Source organism: Trachypithecus francoisi, unplaced genomic scaffold (assembly GCF_009764315.1).
Source record: "Trachypithecus francoisi isolate TF-2019V2 unplaced genomic scaffold, Tfra_2.0 Lachesis_group3, whole genome shotgun sequence".
In the NCBI taxonomy this organism is placed as follows: Eukaryota; Metazoa; Chordata; class Mammalia; order Primates; family Cercopithecidae; genus Trachypithecus; species Trachypithecus francoisi.
This window is the reverse complement of record NW_022681468.1, coordinates 120,326,557-120,348,485: the sequence shown is the minus strand read 5'-3', so window position 1 is coordinate 120,348,485 and position 21,929 is coordinate 120,326,557. Positions and strand designations below refer to the sequence as shown.

The following is a 21,929-nucleotide window of genomic DNA, read 5'->3' as shown; positions in this document are numbered from 1 at the left end:
CTTGACTGAGTGCACCCAAGTTAGTGAATTCAGCTGCTTCTCGGGATGTATTAGGACCAGTGGATCCCAAGGTCATATGCCTATTGTCACACCTCCTTTATCATAAAATGGGTACCTTAGTCCAGGGTGATGTTATATAGGATCCCCTTTTGTAAAGCAGGCATGTGTAAGCCCTCAGATGGTAATGCTGGATAGAAAACAAAAATGGATACAGTGGATACATTGCATAGAGAAGAAAAAAAATACAATGGATAGAGAAGAAAAACCCATGTCCAAAGAAGATGCCAATCCCAAGATGGATGAATCCACTGCTTCCTGCATGATGGAGGGGTTTCATGTGATGAGCTGGCTGCTCTATTCAAGAGATGGCACCCTATTGAGGGCTTGAGTCCGGTCTATGTAGCTCTACAATCACTCAGTCATTAGTGGCAATAATTAGATAAACTTTGGTAAGAGAAAGCTTCTGTTGTTGGGCTAACACATGGTCTCACCCCTGCCACTCTGGTTACTCCATTCTTGGAATCATTTTATAAACATCGAGGTAGCCAAAGACAGAGGCTAGCTGACAGACATTGGATGTATCATCTTATTTACTGGTTTTTCAGTATCTCCTCTGAAGTGGATCCTCGCAGGTAGGCATTGATGGAGAGACAAAGTTCCACAAGCTTGTGCCCACCCTCACAGGTCATCTACGTGTCTCTTTCTCAAATCTCCTAGTCTCTACTCTTGCTCCTTTTAGTTCATTTGTCACTATTTGGGAGTCCATGTATATCCTTAAGGTTATTACTCCCTCCATATAAAATTGATGATTAAGTGTTCTTCTTAAAGCTCTACGTTTTGGAAAGATTTCTTCTGCCCTCCTGCACCACCCAATACTGTACTTTAGATACAACAGATGTACTGCAGCAGTAGTCCTTATTGGCTCATGCCAATATGCCAGCCTGACCCATTCATAAATTAGACCCAGGTGTTTTCTTCCTCCTTTATCTTATTTTACAAGGTTTGAGCTAAGGTGTTGATGCAATGAATGGGGGAGTCTTGGAGGGTTGGGTCACCTGTTTATGTAGCTTTTTTGTGCCCAGGGTATTTATGAATATGATCGTCTCCTGCATCTTGGTTAGGTTTGTCTCTTGTCCTTTAGCACAATTCCTGAAAATTTTCTGCTTCTTGTTCACCATATCTAATTAATAGGATGTTTTATCATTATGGTGGATGAGCACAGTATTCTGTGCAATGTAAAAATGATCGAAGTCCCTGTGGACTATATTGTAACAGAGAACAAGAGAGCTAACACAGCCCTGGGGTGAGACGATGAATGTGTATCTCTGTTCTTTCCATATATATTATGTTAATTTGTCCTTCTTTATTGATGGAGATTTAAAAAATTACATTTGCCCAAACATTAGATCTGTTGTAATAAACATGTAGCAGCTGGCATGGCAGCTGTAATTGGAGCTACCACTTGGTTGAGTTTTCAGTAGTACATCATTATCCTCCACCATCTGTTTTTGTTTTGCAGGGACCATACGAGTGAATTGAATTGAAAGTGTGATGGGAATTATCACCCCAACATCCTTTAAATTTTGTAGAATGACTTAGCAAATGCTCAAAGATTCATTATTTCTATTGGTTTGCCATCTTGGTTGTTGAGGGAGGATGCTAAGTTAGGAGCTTTCACTTGCCCTTCCTATGTAATGACTCTAATGCCCCAGGTCAGGAAAACAATGTGAGGACTAAGAGTTGCTAAGAAAATCCATGTCAATTATATACTCAATATTGGGGAAATCACCAGAAGGGGATGTTATGGACCCTTTAGAACCACTGTGAGATAGACTTGAGCAAGGACTCAATTCATCACCATGCAGGGCCAGGACTAGGGTGAGGCAAATGAGCACCTAGCATGCAAGTTTTAAGGAAATACTCACAGGTGCCAAACTTGCACTTGCACAACCCTGAGAGTGAATGCCTCCTCAAATGTTGTGACCTTGGCACCTTGTTTGTCTCACCCTAGTCCTGGTCCTACATTCAAGTATAAAGATATTGCACATCCCAGTACCTCCTCTGCCTCTTACATCTCATCCAAACCATAGGAGAGTCAATACTTATGAAGCTTCAGCAGACCATGGGTTTGTGTGGGTTGCTCCTTTTAGTTCATTTGTCACTATACGGGAGTCCGTGTATATCCTTAAGGTTATTACTCCCTCCATATAAAATTGATGATTAAGTGTTCTTCTTAAAGCTCTACATTTTGGAAAGATTTCTTCTCCCCTCCTGCACCACCCAATATTGTACTTTAGATACAACAGATGTACTGCAGCAGTAGTCCTTATTGGCTCATGCCAATATGCCAGCCTGACCCATTCATAAATTAGACCCATACAACAAGTGGGTTGTGACCACTCCGCTTGTTACCATCGAGGAGATGCTGTGGCTGTCTGACTGAAAGATTCAGTTCCAGAATCACATCCCAAGAGGACTCCTTTCTAGGGCCATTCCTGACACCAACTATGTTCATTTGGCTTACCCCAGATGGCAGAGTCTGTGACAAAGATGTGGATGCAGGGAGGTAGATAATCCAAGAAAGCAGTGATAAGAGAGTTTGGAGAGTAAGACCAGAAGTGAAGGAGTATTTTTGAGCTGTTATCTCTGTGGGGAACTGAGGTTTAATAACTCTGAGAAATCATGCATGTGTGCCTCAGCGTTTTCCCATTTGTGGAGGGGAAACTCCCGTGCAATATGAAGCTGTGCATTCCTGCAGGCTGAGCATGTATGTTCTCATGGTTCTGGAGCAAGCTCGGAGGCAGAAGAATGGTGAGTGTTTGAGATGGGAAGCAGTCAGTGTGCCTAGGACTGTCCCACATAGCTGTGGCTGAGAAGATATGGCATGGAGTAACAACAGCACCTTCTAATCTACTCTGTGTCATTACTAGTAATAATCTGAGTACTCATGATGCCACCCTATGTCATGGATTAACTGCTTCCTCATTTCTCCCAGGCAAGGAGTGTACATCCTTGCACTTCTCAAACATGTGAGCAATCCAATTCTAGAATCACATTCTGAGGATCTGTTCTTTGGGCCACTTTCTGTAAAATTTAGGAAAACAGATGACTTTCCCAAATTAGGTGATTTAAAGAGAGTTAATAAAGATACTTTTTACAAAGGTATGGACAGGGATACCACAAAGAACAGTGTGGTATCTTATCGTGAATAACAGCAGAGATATCATTACTTCCTTTAACTACATGGAGGGAGGAGAAGGAGCCTTTACCGGAACCTAGAGACAGAACTATGTGGAGAGGACCAACTAATAGATCCACCCAGTAGGAGCTGCCCCCTTAGATAGAGAAGAGTAGTTAGCCAGCTATGATTCTTCCAGAGGGAAGCCAGGGGTATAAGCATCTGGCCTCACTCTCCATCTCTCTGGCCTCCTGTGCCCACTGGTTAACTGCCTGAGAGCAAGGAAGCCCATTGATGCTGCCTGTCCAGAGAGCAAGGGAGCCCACTGATGCTGTTTATTCAGGTCAGCCTCCTGGGTCACTCATTCCTAGGGTGGAGACAGGCAGATAGTAGGCCTGAAGAGAGAAATCCAGTACACATTGCTTAAAAGCAAACAAAATAGCTTTAAAAGGACCAGTCTAGAACTGGCTCCTGGGTGAGAGTGTATCCCACCGAAGAAGGAATTCATGAATTTTACAATATGTAAAGCCAGAAAATTAACTTTCCCCTCAGGGCTTAGTGTAGTGTAACCCCCCACCCACTATAGTCTAAGTTAGAGAAGAATACTAACGGCCTGTTTTTCCTTCTGTGCTCAGTGAGCCTTATCAGTTCTCACTAGTTTCACATTCCTTGAGGCTCAGTGAGCTCTTGCTTACCTTGCCAGCACAGCTGCAAGGTCATAAGATTGATAAGTATATGTTACAGAGCATGTATTCCCAAGGATGTAAGACATGAAGTAACAAATAACTGCCTTTGCTCTCGCTTCTGTAAGTATGCTTCCTGCATCACGTAGCTCCGGGCCACTGACTGCTTAAAACGTGGCTGCTTTCTTTGTCCAGGACTCAGATTTTCCTGGACGCTAGTCCAATTGAGCCAGGTGATCATCTTTTAATAAAGGACTCTCCTGAACTCTGTTCGGTCTCTCCCATCTTTGATTGTCCTGCAACACCACAACTCATGGTCCAGTCATCTGGCCCATTTTGTTTCGGTGTCATCCTTTCTGGTGTGTAGGACGAGGATCTTTGGGGGAGTGGCGTATTTGCCTACTCTTTATTTCAGAGTTGTCTATGTAAGTAATAAACTGTCTGAATCTGAAAGTAGCTCACTGTATTTTTACTCGCTGAATCAGGCTTTGCCTTCCCTGTCTGCAAAACATTGCTCCTAACTCCACTGCTTATCCTCAAACCTATAAGAACTAATGATAATCCCACCACCCTTTGCTGACTCTCTTTTTGGACTCAGCCCACCTGCACCCAAGTGAAATAAACAGCCTTGTTGCTCACATAAAGCCTGTTTGGTGGACTCTCTTCACATGGACGCTCGTGAGAAATTTGGTGCCAAAGACCCGGGTCAGAGGGACTCTTTCGGGAGACCAGTCTCCTGTCCTTGCCCTCACTCCGTGAAGAGATCCACCTATGACCTTGGATCCTCAGACCAACCAGCCCAAGGAACATCTCACCAATTTCAAATCGGGTAAGCGGTCTTTTCACTCTTCTCCAGCCTCTCTCTCGCTACCCTTCAATCTTCCTCTCTCGTTACCCTTCAGTCTCCCTGTCCTTCCAATTCCAGTTCTGTTTCCTCTCTAGTAGAGACAAAGGAGACACATTTTATCCATGGACCCAAAACTCCGGCGCTGGTCACGGCAGCCTTCCCTTGGTGTTTAATCACTGCGGGGATGCCTGCCTGATTATTCACCCACACTCCATTGGTGTCTGATCACCGTGGGGACGCCTGCTTTGGTCATTCACCCACATTCCCTTGGTGGCAAGTCAATTGTGGGGATGCCTGCTTTGGCTGCTCACGCACGTTGCAGCCCAGGGCTGCTCACCACCCCGCTTCTCTGTGTCTCTACCTTTCTCTTTAAACTTACCTCCTTCACTATGGGCAACCTTCCACCCTCCATTCCCCCTTCTTCTCCCTTAGCCTGTGTTTTCGAGAACTTAAAACCTCTTCAACTCACACCTGACCTAAAACTTAAATGCCTCATTTTCTTCTGCAATACCACTTGGCCCCAATACAAACTCGACAGTAGTTCCAAGTGGCCAGAGAGTGGCACTTTCCATTTGTCTACCCTACAAGATCTAGATAATTTTTGTCGAAAAATGGGCAAATGGTCTGAGGTGCCTGATGTCAAGGAATTCTTTTACACATTGGTCCCTCCCTAGTCTCTGCTTCCAGTGTGACTCGTCTTCTTTCTCTCTGGTCTGTTACTTCAGTTTCCACCCCAAGCTCTGAGTCCTTTGAATCCTTCTTTTCTACAGACTCATCTGACCTCTCCCCTTCTCCCTAGAGCTGCTCCTCGCCAGGCTGAGCCAGGTCCCTCTGCTCCCCCACCCTGTAACCCTTCTATTACCTCCCCTCCCCACACCTGGTATGGTTTACAGTTTCGTTCTGTGACTAGCTCTCCCCACCTGCCCAACAATTTCCTCTTAGAAAGATGGCTGGAGCTGAAGGCATAGCTAAGGTTAATGCTCCTTTTTCTTTATCTGACCTCTCCCAAATCAGTTAGTGTTTAGGCTCTTTTTCATTGAATATGAAAACCCAGCCCAGTCCATGGCCCGTTTGGCAACAACCCATAGACTCTTTACCACCCTGGACCCAGAGAGGCCAGAAGGCTGTCTTATTCTCAATATGCATTTTATTACCCAACCTGCTCCTGACATTAAAAAAAGCTCCAAAAATTAGATTCTGGACCTCAAATCCCACAACAGGACTTAATTAACTTCGCCTTCAAGGTGTGCAATAGTAGAGAAGAGTTGCAATTACTCGCCTCTTCTGTGAGAGAAACCCCAGCCGTATCTCCAGCACACAAAAACTTCAAAACACCTAAGCCACAGCGGTCAGGCATTCCTTCAGGACCTCCTCCCCCAGGATCTTGCTTTAAGTGCCAGAAATCTGGCCACTGGACCAAGGAATGCCTGCAGCCTGGGATTCCTCCTAATCCATGTCCCATCTGTGCAGGACCCCACTGGAAATTGGATTGTCCAACTGGCCCAAGGCTCTGACTGACTCCTTTCCAGATCTTCTCAGCTTAGCGGCTGAAGACTGACACTGACCGATTGCCTCTGAAGCCTCCTGGACCATCACAGATGCTTTGGGTAACTCTTACAGTGGAGGGTAAGTCCGTCCCCTTCTTATTCAATACAGAGGCTACCCACTCCACATTACCTTCTTTTCAAGGGCGTGTTTCCCTTGCCTCCATAACTGTTGTGGGTATTGACTGCCAGGCTTCTAAACCTCTTAAAACTCTTCAACTCTGGTGCCAACTTGGACAACATTCTTTTATGCACTCCTTTTTAGTTATCCCCACCTTCCCAGCTCCCTTATTAGGTTGAGACATTTTAACCAAATCATCTGCTTCCCTGACTATTCCTGGGCTACAGCCACACCTCGTTGCTGCCTTTTCCCCCAGTTCAAAGCCTCCTTCACATCCTCTCTTTGTATCTCCCCATCTTAATCTACAAGTATAGGACACCTCTACTTCCTCCTTGGCGACAGATGATGCACCCCTTACCATCCCATTAAAACCTAATCTCCCTTACCCTGCTTAATGCCAATATCCCATCCCACAGCATGCTTTAAAAGGATTAAAGCCTGTTATCACTCGCCTGTTACAGCATGGCCTTTTAAAGCTTATAAACTCTCCTTACAATTCCCCCATTTTACCTGTCCAAAAACCAGACAAGTCTTACAAGTTAGTTCAGAATCTGTGCCTTATCAACCAGATTGTCTTGCCTATCCACCCCGTGGTGCCAAACCCATATATTCTCCTATCCTAAATACCTCTCTCCATAACTCATTATTCTATTCTAGATAAACCTAGCTGACCCCATAAATCCTAAATCCTTTGCCCACTCCCCTTTCCATTCCTTAAAAAAACAGCCCTAAAAGCTACTCCCACACTAGCTCTCCCTAACTCATCCCAACCTTTTTCATTACACACAGCTGAAGTACAGGGCTGTGTGGTCAGAATTCTTACACAAGAGCTGAGACCACACACTGTAACCTTTCTGTCCACACAACTTGACCTTACTGTTTTCGCCTAGCCCTCATGTCTGTGTGCGGCAGCTGCCGCTGCTTTAATACTTTTCAAGGCCCTCAAAATCACAAGCTATGCTCCACTTACTCTCTACAGTTCTCATAACTTTCAAAATCTATTTTCCACCTCTCACGTGATGCATATACTTTCTGCTCCCCAGCTCCTTCAGCAGTACTCACTCTTTGTTGAGTCTCCTACAGTTACCGTTGTTCCTGGCCCAGACTTCATTCCGGCCTCTCACATTATTCCTGATAACACACCTGACCCCCGTGACTGTATCTCTCTGATACACTTGGCATTTACTCCATTTCCCCATATTTCCTTCTTTCCTGTTCCTCACCCTGCTCATACCTGGTTAATTGATGGCAGTTCCACCAGGTCTAATTGCCACACACCAGCAAAGGCAGGCTATGCTATAGTATCTTCTACATCTATCATTGAGGCTACTGCTCTGCCCCTCTCCACGATGTCTCAGCAAGGTGAATCATTGCCTTAACTCGAGCCCTCACTCTTGCAAATGAATTATGTGTCAATATTTATACTGACTCTAAATATGCCTTCCGTATCCTGCACCACCATGCTGTTATATGGGCTGAAACAGGTTTCCTCACTACACAAGGATCTTGCATCATTAATGCCTCTTTAATAAAAACTCTTCTCAAGGCTGCTTTATTTCCAAAGGAAACTGGAGTCATACACTGCAAGGGCCACCAAAAGGCATCAGATTCCATCGCTCAGGGCAATAATTTTGCTGATAAGGTAGCTAAAGAAGCAGCTTAGAGTTCCAACTTCTGTCCCTCACGGTCAGCTTTTCTCCTTCTCATCTGGTCACTGCCACCTACTCCCGCACTGAAACTTCCACCTATTAATCTTTTCCCACACAAGGCAAATGGTTCTTGGACCAAGGAAAATATCTCCTTCCAGGCTCACAGGCCCATTCTATTCTGTTGTTAGTTTATAAACTCTTCCATGTAGGTTACAAGCTGTTAGCCTGCCTCTTAAAACCTCTCGTTTCCTTTCCATCAGGAATATCTATCCCCAGTCCTCCACTCTTGACTCCCTCTTGGAGTGGGTAGATGATCTTTGCTGATCAGGACACACTCCAACACTTTCACCCTAATGAAATCCTACTCTTTACTTTTATACTCACTCTTATTCTCATTCCCGTTCTTATGCCACCCTCTACCTCTCTCCAGCTATCTCCACCACACTGTCAATCTCATTCACTCTCTCCTAACCATTTCTAATCCTTCTTTAACAAACAATTGCTGGCTTTGCATTTCTCTTTCCTCCAAATTGCTGAGGTCTGGATTTACTCACTGCTGAAAAAGGAGGACTCTGTATATTTTTAAATGAAGAGTGTTGTTTTTACCTAAATCAGTATGGCCTGGTATAGGACAACATAAAAAAACTCAAGGGTAGAGCCCAAAAACTAGCCCAAAAACTCGCCAACCAAGCAAATAATTATGCTGAACCCCCTTGGGCACTCTCTAATTGGATGTCCTGGGTCCTCCCAATTCTTAGTCCTTTAATACCTGTTTTTCTCCTTCTCTTATTTGGACCTTGTGTCTTCCTTTTAGTTTCTCAAGTCATACAAAACCGCATCCAGGCCATCACCAATAAATTCTATATGACAAATACTCCTTCTAACAACCCCACAATATCACCCCTTACCCCAAAATCTTTCTTCAGTTGTGTCTCTCCCACTCTAGATTCCCATGCCACCCCTAATTCCGCTCAAAGCAACCCTGAGAAACATCACCCATTATCTCTCTATACTATCCCCCCAAATTTTCACCACCTCAATGCTTCACCACCATTTTGTTTTGCTTTTTTTTTATTAACTATAAGAAGACAGGAATGTCAGGCCTCTGAGCCCAAGCTAAGCCATCGTATCTCCTGTGACCTGTATGTGTATATCCAGATGGCCTGAAGCAACTGAAGATCCACAAAGGAAGTGAAAATAGCCTTAACTGATGACATTCCACCATTGTGATTCGTTTCTGCCCCATCCCAACTGATCAATGTACTTTGTAGTCTCCCCCACCCTTAAGAAGGTTCTTTGTAATCTCCCCCACCCTTGAGAAGGTTCTTTGTAATTCTCCCCACCCTTGAGAATGTACTTTGTGAGATCCACCCAATGTCCACAAAACATTGCTCCTAACTCCTAACCACCTATCTCGAAATCTATAAGAACCAATGATAATCCCACCACCCTTTGCTGATTCTCTTTTCGGACTCAGCCCGCCTGCACCCAGGTGAAATAAACAGCCTTGTTGCTCACACAAAGCCTGTTTGGTGGTCTCTTCCCATGAGCATGTGAGACAGGGACCACTGATGTCCAAGTAGGGGAACTGACCGCCCTGGCTTGCCTGGGACCAGCGGTTTCCCAGGACTTGGACTTTTAGTGCTGAGCTGAGAAAGTTATGGGCAAATTGGGGTGGGTTTGTCACCCTCTGTCCAGGATAGCTCAGCCTCAAGAGGTCAAAAGGAAGTCCTGGGTTGGGCACGGTGGCTCACGCCTGTAATCCAAGCACTTTGGGAGGCTGAGGCAGGCAAATCACCTGAGGTCAGTAGTTCGAGACCAGCCTGGCCAACATGGTGAAACCCTGTTTCTACTAAAAATACAAAAATTAGCCAGGCATGGTGGCAGGCATCTGTAATCCCAGCTACTCAGGAGGCTGAGGCAGGAGAATCGCCTGAACCTGGGAGGCGGAGGTTGCAGTAAGCCGAGATCGTACCATCGCACTCCAGCCTGGGGGACAAGAGTGAGATTCCATCTCAAAAAACAAACGAACAAAAAAAAGGGAGTCCTGGCCAGGGGTGGTGGCTCACGCCTGTAATCCCAGCACTTTGGGAGGCCAAGGCAGGTGGATCACCTAAGGTCGGGAGTTCCAGACCAGCCTGATAAACATGGAGAAACCCCATCTCTACTAAAAATACAAAATTAGCTGGGTGTGGTGGCACATGTACATGAGTAGAATCCCAGCTACTTGGGAGGCTGAGGCAGGAGAATCACTTGAACTGGGAGGCAGAGGTTGCAGTGAGCTGAGGTTGCAGTGAGCTGAGATTGCACCATTGCACTCCAGCCTGGGCAACAAGAGCGAAATTCTGTCCCCAAAAAAAGGGGGAGTCCTTCTACTTCCTGCTTGTCTTCAAGGGCCCCATCTGTTGCTCAACAGATGAAGTATAAGCCGTGGTTTTGCCTGAGCCCAAGTGCTTTGTCCCTATCTCAGGTGAATAATGGGCTACCTGATGTGAGGAGACAAGACTCATACACAGAGAGAACAGAGAGAAGCCACCATTTCTGTTTTAGCCAAGGAAGCAAGTTCCCATCAAAGTAAGAGGAACTCCAGAAAGTAATGATACATACAGCCCGTTATTAGGTAAGTTTGCTGTTGAACAATGACACTCATGTATGGGGCCCTGTAGAATGTACAAAACAGACCTTCAGATGGACACAGTGGGGGAAGGACCTAGAAGTGTGTTCTAGACACTTTAATGCATTCACTCCACAAGGCCCTGGCTGCCCACCCTCTACCACTCAACACATTGTGCCTACACACACACACACACGCACATACATGCATGCATGCACATACACTTGGCCACTCCTCTTCTTCTCTCCTGCACATCCCCGAGGCTGCTTGACTTTGCTGTTCTTCTGTTCAAGACCACAGCCCCTACCTGGCTTCCAGATGTACAAAGGAGAGCTTAGACACTTGAAGAAAATGGCTTTCAGCTCTAACAGCCTCCCTGGTCTCACAGATCTGCTGGTGTTGACCTTTGGGGACTAAGAATTGCTACATCTCCCCCTGAGGGGCCTGAACTGGGGTGGAGGTGTAGTCAACTGGGTGGAAACCAGTTCAGATAAAAATATAAGAGCCACTTTAAATAGTAAGGTCTGATGGGAAACAGGGAAACTGAACACAAAGGCAACCTTCTGCGTTGACAAAAACAAGGCCCTCCAGGTCCTGGTGCAGGCCAGAGGACTCAAGCAAGGACCTATGCTCATACAGCACAGAGTGCAGGAATACAGGATTGGGGGTCAGACAGCTTCAAATCCTGGCTGTGCCCCTTACTGGGTTTGTAACTCTGGGTAAATTGCTTGATCTCCCCAACCCTCAGTTTCTCCATCTGTGAAAAAGGATGATCCTTATCCTTGCCCCCTTGCTTGGAGATTCTTAGATGAGCTTTTAACTTTTCTATGGAAATCATCTTTCTGTTGACAACTTCACAGAGCTGTTGTCAGGAAGGCACAAGAAAAAGTCTGTGGTCATATGGCAGGCACATGTCCCATGGCAGAAAAATGCATTTCTCAGTGTATTGGCCATCGGCCGTGTCTTTTTATTTACTGCATTTTGATGCTTTGCATCCTTGCTGACCCTGGAGGGACTGTCCCTCCCAGGGTTAGCTAATACCCACTGATAGCAAACAATTTGCCTGTCCTAGAACATGACTTTCATATGCAAACTAACCAAACCCTTGCTCTTATCCCCACCCACCTCCTTTATCAGGCCTTTGTACTGCAGGCCACTATCCCCCTGCCTCAGTCACCCATGAGCTGGGTACCAGACAATGAGGGACATTGCCCCAGAGCCCTCTGAAATTACTCAGAAGAATCCATCGTAAATCTGCCAACCCTGCCTTGTTCATTCCTTCCTGTGGAAGTCATGACAGAGTCTCTTGCCCACGTTTCCCCTTCTCTCTAGCTCCTGAGGAACTAGCACTTCCGCATGTGGCTCTGGTGGTGGGCGGTACCTCCTGCTCCTAGGGATCTGTATACATAATAAACGTCCCCCTTCCTGACGGTCACTTCTGTGTCTGCATGTCATATCATACTTGAGTAGAACCAACCCCACCTAACCTTCAAACAGCTAGGCACAGACCGAAATACGCATTGTACAGGCAACAGCTCGTTGATCCTCAGCACAATCTGTCAGGTTGGTGCTATTATATTTCACAGAAGAGGAATCAGAGACCTAAGTACATTCAGCTGAAAGGGACAGCACTAGGATTCAGAATTCAGGCACGCCCACTGGACAACCTGAACTCCCAACCTCCGCCCTGCTCTGCTGCAGTCATGATTATCCCTACCTCAGCAGGCAAGCATGGGGGCAGTCTGGGTCCCAGTGAGCTCCTGTGTGAGAGGAGAGGGTAGCTTTGTTTCTGGTTCTGGTCCTGAGCAGCCCCCTCTTGAGAGCTCTAAGGAACCACAGAGGAGCTGGACCCTGGGCAGGGAGGCAACCACCTGGAGCATGCTGTCTTGATGGATGTGAAGGGCCCTGGGGTGGCCCCTGCCAAGAATCCTCTAGCCAGTGACCTATTTCCAGCCACTTCCCTACCATCTTTCAGTCAAGGTTTTAGGTTATCAGCAACAGAAACCAGCTCTGGGTAACTTAAGCAGCACTGATCGGAAGACTTTGGGGTGGGGAGCTGTTCATGGAATTGATAGAGAAGTTGGAATTGGACAGCCAAGGTCGGAACGTGTGTTGTGGGAATCAGGAGGCTGGAGAGACCACAGAATGAGACAGGAGGATTTATTGAGTACACTCAGACCCAGTGGTTTAACATCCAAAAACTGGGCCCTAAAAAAAGATGGGGCTTGGCTTATATACACACCTTTGAAAGTGGGTGGGCTAGCTTGAAACAAGCTTACAGTGATGCAAAGCGTAGTGGTGCAAAAGCCAGGATACAGAGGCAGAACAAAGGCAGCTAATCAAACTGTGACAAGTTCATAACCCATGATTACATGCAACTTTTGCTATGCGGTCCAGATGGCTGTTATCTAGGCTTGCTCAAAAGAGCCTTGCATGGGCTTATCTCATAACCTTTGCTCTGGCACCCAGAGAGCTGCAGCCCAGGCCTGCTAAGGCATGGGTTAGGTTATTAGACTAACCTTCCCTGTGGTGCTTAGATAAAACAGAATACTTGAAGTTACTAGTTAGAGAAAACAGGAATCTATGAACTTGTAAAACTTGCAGAGCAAGGTACAATCACACAGAGCGGGGTGGGATTCGAGGGGGAACTTCACTTTTTCTTATCCTTTTGTTGAGGGAGTGCTGGGAGAGTCTCCAGAGCACATCCCTTTGAGCCCTGCCTTCTCTGAGAATGTTATTGAAACTTTGCCTGGGTCTGGGCTTTGCCTGTTACTGCCTCTGGGATGTCAGCCTAATATAGAAAGCTTATTTTTCTCTTATTTTATTTTTGTCTAATTTCCTGCCTCATGTCCCCCCTTTGATGTTTCCTATAAATGGAATTGAATAGAAAGCATCAGTATTATTTAGTTCTTCATGACAAGGCAGATCTTCTCTCTTTGGCAAAGGTTTATACTTAGTTAGAGCCATTAGTTGAGTGGTGATTATTTTGTTCACTAAGATTTCTATAATACAATAAAGTCTTAACTACTGTGTTTCCTGTCCATGTAGCATGCATGCAGTGAGGGCGTCCTTCTATGGGCCCTTCTCCTTCTAGCATGGATGTGGGGACCATCAAAAGTAAGGCAAAGAGTGGCATTCTTTTTTTTTTTTTTTTTTTTGAGACGGAGTTTCGCTCTGCCACCCAGGCTGGAGTGCAGTGGCCAGATCTCAGCTCACTGCAAGCTCCACCTCCCGGGTTCATGCCATTCTCCTGCCTCAGCCTCCCGAGTAGCTGGGACTACAGGTGCCCGCCACGTTGCCCGGCTAGTTTTTTGTATTTTTAGTAGAGACAGGGTTTCACCATGTTAGCCAGGATGGTCTCGATCTCCTGACCTCGTGATCCGCCCGTCTCGGCCTCCCAAAGTGCTGGGATTACAGGCTTGAGCCACCGCGCCTGGCCAAGAGTGGCATTCTTAAACCCAGCATGGGCAGAAAAGATGTTTTCCCAGGCGAGGGGGTTGGCTAAAGCGATACAACAACCAAAGTACAATTAATAATATAAGAAAGATGATTGGGCTTAAGATTTCCAGCCACATTTATTCATCTGATGATGACTTCTCAAGCTTCAGCCATGTGTAGACTAGTCAGCTTCTGGGGTGACTAGAGCAGGGCTGTTGTTGTTCTCAGTGGCAACTTGGTCTTGTTGCAGGATCAGCTGGGTCAGATGGTCTGGGTCCTGCTGGCTGGTCCACTGGTTCTGGGATGCCAGTTTCAGTCAACCATGGTGAGATCTAAGGCACGATTCCTGCAACTTTAACAGCAATGGGAGTGGACAAGATTACAGTTTGGGGCCCATCCCCCACAGGTCCCAGAGTAGTTGGATTCCATTTCTCAACCCAAACAAAGTCCCCAGGTTTGAAAAGGTGTACTGGGCCTGTCAGACTTATAGGTATTCTTTCCCACACCTAGCCATGCACTTTCTGCATGGCCATCCCTGCATCCTTAAAGTTAATTCTCCTAGCTCACAGAGATCACCTGCAACCTGACTTATAATTGGGGGGGGTTGGCCAAACAAGACCTCATAGGGTGAATACCCAGTTTGTTTTGTGGGGGTACACCTGACTCAGAGGAGGATCATGGGCGAGACCTGATCCCATCTCAGAAGAGTCTCCAGATAAAATTTCTTCAGCAGCTTCTTGAGTGTCTGGTTCATGCGCTCCACTTTTCCTGAGCTCTGCAGCCAGTAGGCTGTGTGTAGCTTCTGTTTTATTTTTAATAGTCGAGTTAAGCCTTGAACTATTTCAGCTACAAATGCTGGTCCATTGTCTGACTCCAGAGTCAGGAGTAGTCCAAATCTAGGAATAATGTATTTTAACAACACCTTAGTTACTTCTTGTGCTTTCTGTGTTCTGATGGGGAAAGACTCGACCCATCCTGAAAAGGTGCAAATGAACACCAACATGTACTGATAGCCCCCTGCTCGGGGTCTCAGTTAAGGCTTCTTTGATTTCTTTTTTTTTTTTTTTTTTTTTTTTTTGAGACGGAGTCTCGCTCTGCCGCCCAGGCTGGAGTGCAGTGGCCGGATCTCAGCTCACTGCAAGCTCCGCCTCCCAGGTTTACGCCATTCTCCTGCCTCAGCCTCCCGAGTAGCTGGGACTACAGGCGCCCGCCACCTCGCCCGGCTAGTTTTTTGTATTTTTTAGTAGAAACGGGGTTTCACCATGTTGGCCAGGATGGTCTCGATCTCCTGACCTCGTGATCCGCCCGTCTCGGCCTCCCAAAGTGCTGGGATTACAGGCTTGAGCCACCGCGCCCGGCCTCTTTGATTTCTTTAAAGGTCTTCTCCTGGTTGGCCTCCCAGAGGAGGGGTTCCTTCTCTCCCCACTTTATGGCTTCATATCATGACTTAGCCATGAGCAAGAAATTTGGGATCCAGATATGGCAGAACCCTGCTGCCCCTAGGAACTCTCTTATTTGTCACCAGGTGGTTGGAGTGGGAAGTGTACAAACAGCCTGCTGTCGCTCACTACCAAGCCATCTTTCCCCTTGGCTTATATAGAAGCCTAAATACTGGACACTTTCAAAGCAAATTTGAGCCTTTTTCCCTGACATTTTATATCCTTCCCTCCACAGCAGGTACAAGAGGTCTTGGGTTCCTTGGAAGCAGTCCTCTCGTGTTGGGGCTGCCAGAAGAAGCTCATCTATGTAGTGAAGCAAGGCACAGTCACTATTTGGTGGGGTGTAGGCTTCAAGGTCAGTGCCTCTTCAAAGATTGTAGGAGAGTTTTTAAATCCCTGTAGGAGCCTTGTCTAAGTGTACTGTGATTCACCTCATTGAAAAGCAAAAATAGTCTGACTAATCGGTGCCAGCTGGAGACAGAAAAATGTATCTTTTAAGTCTAGGACTGTAAACCAGGCAGCACTTGCTGGAATATGTCCCATTGAAGAATATGGGTTTGGCACCACTGGGTGCATGGTCACTGTGGCCTGGTTTACAGCATGCAAGTCCTGCAGTGGCCTGTATTCTCCAGATGGCTTCTGCACTGGTAAGAGAGGGGTGTTCTGGGGTGACTAGCATTTGGCTATGATTCCATGCTTATGAAGCTGCTCTTAAGTGCTTGTGGACACCCTGTATGGCCTCGGGGGAGTAGTGGGTACTGGTGAACCTGAACCAGAGTTGCTCCAGGTTTTAACTGTGCCACAACTGGTGCCTGATTTACAGCCAGTCCAAGTGGGTTACTTTCAGCCCAAACTCCAGGAATTTTAGTAAGCAACCCATGCATTTCATTTACCCCTGGTTCTGGAGTCTTTTTTGCATATAGCCTCCATTCCTCAACCTCTGGGACAGTAAGGGTTAATACCATAGCATCCAGGTGAGCTAGGTTTAAAGTTACATTCCCTTGTGGCCCAAATGTAATCTGTGCTTGCAGTTTTCAGAGGAGATCTCTTCCTAGCAAGGGAACTGGGCAGTTTGGGAGGTATAGGAAGTCATGCTGAACTTCTTGTCCTCCTATCACGCACCTCCTTGACTGACAGAAAGGCCTTTTCTCTGAGACGCTGGTGGCTCCTACAATAGTTGCATAGTACTTGGATAGTGGCCCTATAGGTCAGGTTACCACCAAGTGTTCAGCCTCGGTGTCTACCATAAAGTCCATCAGCTGACCTCCAACTTCTAATGTGACCATGGGCTCCTGGAGGCCCAAAGAGAAGGAGCCCAGTCTGTCCCAGTCCTCATATCCTTCAGCCTCTGCCAGCCCGATCAGGACAGTGTCGGGTTCCTCCCAGGTGCAGTAGCCCTTGGCCAGTGGCTTTCTCATACCACAGCCCTGGCCATTCTCTTTATTATTATTCTCTGGACATTCATCCTTCCAGTGCCCTTTCCTTTTGCACCATGTACATTAATCTCTCTCTAGCCTTGGCCAGCTCTCAAATCCTTGTCCAGATTGCCCTCTTCCATGACTGTGTCTGCACTCACATCCGTGCACCCTTGCAAAGCCAGCTTCCCTTCCCGTGAGGGCTGCTGCTAGCAAATCAGCCTTTTTCTTAAGCCTCTGATCAGCCTCCTTCTTTGCCTCCTGATCTCGGTTAATATACACTTCGGTAGCCACTTCAATAAGCTGAGTAGCATTCATACCTGCGAAGCCTTCTAACTTCTGCAATTTCTGCCTGATATCTCCCTGGGCCTGCCCTACAAACGCCGTATTCACCATGTGCTGATTTTCAGCAGCCTCAGGGTTAAACGGAGTGTACCATCAGAATGCCTCACAAAGCTTTTGTAAAACTGGCTGGGGCTCTCCTCTGCACTGTGGAGCACCTCTGAGGTTTTCCCTATATTGATTGCTTTTTTCCACCATCCTTAGCCCTTGCAGAAGTGCTTCTTGGCACCTCTGCAGGCGCTGAAGCTGGGTCGCATCATCTGAGTCCTAGTGGGGGTCCTCTTCAGGAAATTGGCCCTGTGCATATGCCTAAGCATTAACTGTGCCTGCAGGCACATTGGCTTCTAGCCAATGGAGGGCTGCCTGGGTTACTCTCAGGTGTTCCTCAGTGTTAAACAGCATCAGGAGAAGCTGTTTGCAGTCTGGCCAAGTTGGATTGTGCATTAGGAAGATGAACTGCATTAAATCTGTAAGAGCCTGGGGCTTCTCCTTGTAGGAGGGAGCATGATGCTTGCAGTTTAGGAGATAAGTGGTTAAATAAAGGCTGGTAAATGAAGGTTCATTCTACTCCTTGGACATGGCCATGCTCATTATAGTAGATGGATCCTCTTGCTTCTCTGAGAGGCATTTGCATAACTCTGGCATGGCTAGATCAAAGGCGGCCTGCTGGATCATCCTGACTTTCCTCCTTGACCTCCTGAGGTGAGGGCTCAGATTTCTCCCTCTGGGGTATAGCCTGGGGTATATTACCATCTGAGCCTGGCTGGTCAGGGGCTGGCCTTGGTAAAGGGGGGTAGATTGGAGCATAGGGAGGAAGGGTCTCTAGCTCCTCTGGTGGTTCCTGCAAAACCGTTTCTTCCTGTGGCTTCCCCTTTGTCTCTGTAGCTGCCAGCACAACTGATTTTATTTTCACTTTTGGGCTTGGCTGCTTGGGCCACAAGTGGTCTGCAATAAGCTGCTAGGCAGGGCTGCATTCAGCCATAAGTCAATATAAGGAATTGGTCTGAATGCCCTGACTGTCCTCTGATTCCGGTCACCACTTTAAACACACAACCAATTGTTTCCCTATCTATATCTTCCCATTCAGCTGGCCAGCCAACAACAAAAGAGGGCTATTCTATTTCACAGAGAGTTCTCAACATCTGAGGGGCTAACTTGACTCCATAATCCTCTACATAGCCTTTCTTAAAGTTCTTTCACATACATTCTAATGGGGTGGGTTTTGATGATTTTCCTTCCATTTCCTCCCAGTTATGGCACATCACACTCACTCTTCCTTTTGTTTTGGACCGATTAGACCTGGTCGGTCCCACACTTCACTTGGAGCATACAGTCTCTACTGAGACCTGAGGCCCCCGTGTTGGTTTCTCCCAGAACTGTCTCTTTCACACACACTCACACACTTCCCCATTCCCAGTACCCTTTCCTAACTGACTTAGTGAGCCACTCTCACGTACTGTGTTGGTTGGGGTGTAAGTTTCATCTGAATTGGTGAGCCACCCTCACAGCCCCCAATCCCTCTGGATCAGATTACTAGTTACACCTCAGGAGGTGATCAGGCTCCCCTTCCATCCTTATGGGATGGGTCCTGCCTTGAGCTGAAGCACAAGTTCCTGAAGCACACTGTTCGTGGAACCGTCCTGTAACTCCTTTGGTTCCGTTGTGCTATCAGGGAAGGGGCACCAGGTTGTGGGAGAGCCACTCCCTTTTCTGTGCTTGTTGCCCGGTGGCCCCTGAAGTCACAGGTCTCCCATGGCTGAGGGCCCTAGACCATCCACAAACAAAGGAGACAGCCAACCTGTCATCTCTACTCCTGGCTGGCTCACCAAAAATGTTGTGGAAAACAGGAGACTGGAGAGGCCACAGGGTGAGACAGGAGGATTTATTGAGTGCACTCAGACCCAGCAGATTAACACCCAAAAACTGGGCCCTGAACAAAGACAGGGCTTGGCTTATATATACACCTTTGAAAGAGGATGGGCTAGCCTGAAACAAGCTTACAGTGGCAAAAAACGTAGTGGTGCAAAAGCCAGGATACAAAGACAGAACAAAGGCAGCTAATCAAACTGTGACAAGTGCATAGCCCAGGATTACATGCAACTCTGGCTATGCGGTCCAGATGGCTGTTATCTAGGCTTGCTTAAAAGAGCCTTGCATGGGCTTATCTCATAATCTTCACTATGGCCCCCAGACGGCCACAGCCCAGGCCTGATCAGGCATGTCTTATAACCTTCACTGTGCTGCTTAGATAAAACAAAACACTTGAAGTTACTAGTTAGAGAAAACAGGAATCTATAAACTCATAAAACTTGCAGAACAAGGTACAATCAGATGGAGGGGGGTGGGATTTGAGGGGGAACTTTACTTTTTTCTTATCCTTATGTTGAGGGAGTGCTGGGAGAGTCTCCAGAGCACATTTCTCTGAGCCCTGGCTTCTTTGAGAATGTTATTAAGACTTCACTTGGGTCTGAGCTTTGCCTGTTACTGCCTTTGGGATGATTCAGCCTAATATGCAAAGCTTGTTTTTCTCCGTTTAATTTTATTTTTCTTTAATTTCCTGCCTCACCTCCAGTTACCCAAGGGAAGCTGATAGCCAGGAACACAGCAACATCACCTTCAGGAACAGTGGGATCAGAGGATTCACCCCAGCACCCCAGGCCCAGGACTGTTGCCACCCGTGTGTCACTGTGCCTCTCTGGCACTGATTCAAGAGTTAGAGTCAGCGAGCAAACTTTTGGGGGTGATGGGGGTGTTCACTCTCTGTAGTGATGATTTTAGTGATGGCTTCATGGGTATCTACATGTGCCAGAACAGCACATTTGAACTATTCAAGTTCTGTGGCTTATTGCATGTAATTGTACTTCAATAAAGCTATTTAAATAATATAATCTGGAGACAGTCCTGGTGCCTAGAGCTGGGGAGGCAAGGAGGACCGTGGAAGAAGATGAAGCAGGCAAGTGGTGGACAGGCCAACCACAGCCCCTCTCCCCAGCTCCCGAGGGGGTCCCAGACTTCTTGCTGGGTCATGGTTTGTTAGTAGCAGGTTTGATTTGTAGCTGATGTTAGATTTTGATGGAGTTACCATTTCATCTTCCTTCTCTAGCTGACCCCTGTTCTCAGTTGGTTCTCTTATCGTCTTCCCCAATTGCCTCCTGAGGGGAACCTTACCAATGTGGGAAGGGGATTCCTCCATGATGACACTCACCCCTAACTTTAGGAGTGGTTTTAGACAAATCTCGGTGGCTAGCACTTGTTTGAGGAGAGCATTGCTTATAAGGATTCCCCAGAAAACATCACACACCAGGGCCTATTATGGGGAGGGGGGAGTGGGGAGGGATGGCATTGGGAGTTATAACTGATGCAAATGACGAGTTGATGGGTGCTGACGAGTTGATGGGTGCAGCACACCAACATGGCACATGTATACGTATGTAACAAACCTGCACGTTGTGTACATGTACCCACGAACTTAAAGTATAATAAAAAAAAAATTAAAAAAAAAAAAGGATTCCCCAGAAGCAAGTGTTGAGATATGACTTTGTAAACTCCCAGGGGACACTGGTAAGAGGATGGGGAAAGGATGGGGAAGGGGAAAGCCAAGCAAGGGGAAATCTCAGGCAAAAGTCCCATCAAGTTGGCTTCACCCAGAGCTACAGGGGAAGCCCAGAGTGTGAGCTGTATATCAACTGCCCCAAGTTGAGGCAAGAGTCTCATATTCCCTGCCCAGCCATTGAGAGAGGAGAAGCATGTCAACTCCCAGCCACCCCAGCATTCTGCACTTCAGGGTGAAGTCACTCCAGCAGCCTAGGGCAGCTGTCCCTAGAAGGGGTGAGGGTGCTAACAATTGAGGTATAGAAATGATGAAGGGGGTCTGGACAGAGCACCAACATTATCTACTACAATCCAGTATCTCTCTGACATCCCAGAAAGGCCAGGGCCTGGTAGACATAGACAACCGAAAGGCGATCCAGAGCCCCAGGCTTAATGATTGCACAATTCTGTCACTTAACTATGTGCTTTCACCCTGTACAGTAAACCAGTCTCAGCTGACACACACCTGACACTTCTGCTGCACACGTCAGAGGTTTGTGGAAGGATCATTTTTCAAAAATGCTATGTCTTCCATTTTAATTAGGCTACTAATTTTGTCACACCACTGTCACTACTGTAATATGCTGTTGGAAATGTTTGGAGCTGTGGGGCCTGTGGGGTGGGAGGAAGGGGAGGCAGAGTCTGTGAGGCAGTCAAGGCTCAGGAGTCAGCTGATTGGCTTCACAGGCAGACACAGGCGCTGCCCAGCAGAACAGAGTGTGAGGACTGGAAAGGCTGCTAGAGGTCATGTAGCCCAAAGCCCTTATTGTACACATGGGGAAATTGAGGCCCTGAAAGGATTCACTCTTCATTTCTTCAGCTTACATTTATGGAGCACTTCTCTGTGCCAGGCCTTGCATTAGAAGCTTGGAATAGAACACTAGAATGGAGGAGACTCCAACCTGATTGCTGTTTTAACTTTTTATCTTGAAATACTTATAGATTCACAGGAAGTTGCAAATATTGTACAGCAAGATCCAAGGTACCCTTTACCCAGTTTCCTTCAATTACACCTTAAATAGCTATATTAAAGTAGCAAGTCTAGGAAATTACATTGGTACAACCAAA

General features: G+C 46.8%; 1 long non-coding RNA gene across 6 annotated transcripts; it reads left to right on the top strand.

Annotated features, from left to right (window-relative positions):
- Window positions 1-3,929: 3,929 nt before the first annotated feature.
- On the top strand, window positions 3,930-20,131 carry LOC117070439. Of its 6 annotated transcripts, none has more exons than XR_004431920.1 (5): window positions 3,930-3,984; window positions 4,460-4,690; window positions 6,179-6,334; window positions 10,439-10,642; window positions 19,843-20,131. It is a non-coding gene; the product is annotated as an uncharacterized LOC117070439 (long non-coding RNA). The 6 variants fall into 6 exon arrangements; XR_004431918.1 differs by having other exon boundaries at window positions 10,493-10,642; window positions 19,843-20,130; XR_004431922.1 differs by lacking the exon at window positions 10,439-10,642 and having other exon boundaries at window positions 19,843-20,127.
- The last annotated feature ends 1,798 nt before the right edge of the window (window positions 20,132-21,929 follow it).